General features: G+C 34.1%; 1 non-coding gene across 1 annotated transcript; it reads left to right on the plus strand.

Moving 5' to 3' along the window:
* The first annotated feature begins 2,167 nt into the window (after positions 1-2,167).
* On the plus strand, positions 2,168-2,273 carry LOC122030756. The gene has a single exon (XR_006125594.1). It is a non-coding gene; the product is annotated as a small nucleolar RNA R71 (small nucleolar RNA).
* The last annotated feature ends 841 nt before the right edge of the window (positions 2,274-3,114 follow it).

The following is a 3,114-nucleotide window of genomic DNA, read 5'->3' on the forward strand; positions in this document are numbered from 1 at the left end:
TAAAATCCTTAAGGTTGAACCAAAACTAAAACTCATCACCATAAGATTCTTAGCTTATTAATGCTTCCCAAGATAGAAAAAAAGAACTACACAAAGTTTACTACTAGCATCATTCGAACATCATGAATCAAGCCAATAATTGGGCTAACATTTCACTTGAATCCAAGAAAGCATATAAGTGAAGTTTTGATGTTCTCAAGATGTATGCCACAAAAAATCAAAACACAATGCAAGACATAAGCAAAAACAAAAACAAACAAAGCAAATCAAATGCATCCCCCCAGACTTAAATTTTTCATTGTCCCAATGAAAACTAAAAACAATGTGGAGGAGATTTTAAAAGAAGTTACCAAGTGATGAGCTCCAAATGGTTGACGTTCATGTTTTTAAAGATACTCCTCCATCCAATACTCACATTCCTCCACAACTTTGAATTCTACAACAATAAGATAGACAAGAAAAATTAAGTAGAGGATACATGTTTATTATAAAGAGAGAACTAAAGACATAAAAGAAAATAAGGAAAATGAACTTGGGTTGCCTCCCAAGAAGCGCTTGTTTAAGGTCATTAGCTCGACCACCTCATTAGATTCATCTAAATCTTGCTCTTGGAGGGGTAAGATATTTTAGAACCCTCCTACCAAGGGCTCTTATTATGGAGGGAGCTTTCATCAAAGGAGCTACAAAGTAAAGTATAACTCTCTCCATCTTCGTCTTCTTGGAAATTTTTTCAGGTGGTCGAAGACGGTTCAGATTGAGCTTCCAATTATTGGCCCATGTGAAATCTGCACATCCAAAAGAAAAACAAATCTCCCACAAGCATGTTATATAGTATAGAGCTAGAACCATATCAAGATAAGATGAATAAGTAATAAAAATTGAATCACATCCAACAAAGTCAATTATAGGTACCTCCATAAAGTTTTCCAAAAGATCACAAGAAATACTAACCTTACTTTGTTGAGAAATACCTGAAATTTCTAAACATATAGATGTGACTTCCTCTGAATTAAATGATGGTTCTGGCTCTAGCTTAGGTGTTGATGATATCAATGATGGTGATTCTCGAGACTCTACTAGCTCTGTATAAGTCCCTACACATTGTTCCACAACATGATCAATTCTTAAAACCTCTAAGGGTTGTCTTGACAAAGGTGGTGATCCTTGAGATGTTGCTTCCACAACACAGCTCCCTACACATATCATCATCATCAACACATACATCAAAAATAAACCAACATCTATGTCCTCAATAGGAGAATCAATAACAAGAGGATCAATAACTTCACTTGCAGTTTTAAGTTGATCTACCACATCACATTCATCATCTGAAAATTCGATGTCACTATAACACCTTATAAAATTTTGAGATAGATCTGAAAACTTATTTACCACTACATTATCAATAAAATCCTCATCTGAAAAATCTTCATCTTCATATATATTCAAAAATCTACACTCAACTATATTAGTGTCACAGGATTTGCAAGTCTTTATTTTCATTGACCCCACTAACCTTTGTGGAAAAGGAACCCTTAGTGAAGGTCCTAGGAAAGACTGAACTCCCTTTTTCCCAAATTCCCTTTGAGCTTTTAGAGGAGGTCCAACTTGCTTATCTAATGTTGGTGTGATTAATCGTTGAGGGAAAGGTACTTCTGGCCTTTGGGAACTTCCCAGAGAAATGGAATTGAGTTCTTGTGATCTTCTATTATTCTTCTCCTCAATTCTAAACATGTCGTTCTTCAGAAGTTCTTCATGATTTTTTCCACTTCTCAACCCAACATCATCACACTTTTCATTGGATCTTGACTGTGTAGGAGGGGGATCTTCTATAAACCATTTTGAAACAATACTATCAAGTTTTGCCCCCAAATGTTTGAACTCCTCACTCTGTGACTTGTGAATTTCAACATTGTTAGGTGGTTGAATTTCATTTTGTTTGACAGGCTCTCTTACATTTATGGCTTTCACTTCTTGAATATCTGAGGGAAATTCCATCCAACTTTTGTTCGACCATTCACGGAGGTTCAATGTCACTTGATCAATTAACGAATAAGCTTCATCTACACTTTTGTCCATAAAAGAACCTCCAGCTGATGAATCCAATAAAGTCTTGTCTGAGAAAGAAATTCCCCCATAGAATATGTGCAAAATAAACCATTTTTCAAAACCATGATGAGGGCACTGTCTTTGAAGACTCTTGAATCTATCCCATGCTTCAAATAATGATTCTCCATATGTCTGAGCAAAATTTGTTATGCAATTCCTCATATACACCGTTCTACTTGGAGGGAAAAAATGATTCAGAAATTGCTTCTCCAATTGTTCCCAATTTGTGATGCTTTGAGGACAGAGAGAATATAGCCAAGTCCTTGCTTTATCCTTGATACTGAAAGGAAATGTCATCAATCGAACTGCATGTGCTGATACTCCTTCACATTTCACCAAATCACAAATCTCTAAAAATGTTTCAAGATGCAGATAAGGACTTTCTGATACTTCTCCTCCAAATTTGTGACCTTGTATCATGAAAATTATCTCTGGGTCTAGTTGGAAACTTTCTACTTCAATTTGAGGTTGCACAATGGGAGATAAAAATCTTGCAGAAAAGGGTGTAGAAAAATTTCTCATGGTCTTGCTTGACATGTTAGTGCTCATGGATATTCAAGAAGAAAAAGAAAATGATCAAGATTCAAAAACAAGAAATAAAATGCAATATGAAAAGCAAGAAAGCAAATGCAGAATTTAAATTGCAAGAAAGAAAGTGCATAATGAAAACAAGAAAGAAAAGATAAAAGAAAAAAGAAAAATGTCTAGAATAATTCATATGCTAAAAATTGTAAGATATGTTTACAAAAGAAAAGAAGAAAGAAACAAGATCAAAAGAGAATACAGAGAAAAGTTAGATTAGAGTACTAGAAATCAAGAATGCAAAATTAGAATTAGAATTAGAATTCCAACAAAAAGAGTTGTCAAGAATGTTATTCAAGAAAGGAAAAACTTACGAAAACAGAATTCTAACAATTAGTTATAATTATGCAAATCAAAAGAAAAAAAAAATTATGTTTAGTCTAACTCAATTGATAATTCCTAATGTTATAGCGCAGTCCCCGG

Source organism: Zingiber officinale, chromosome 10B (genome assembly GCF_018446385.1).
Source record: "Zingiber officinale cultivar Zhangliang chromosome 10B, Zo_v1.1, whole genome shotgun sequence".
NCBI classification, from domain to species: Eukaryota; Viridiplantae; Streptophyta; class Magnoliopsida; order Zingiberales; family Zingiberaceae; genus Zingiber; species Zingiber officinale.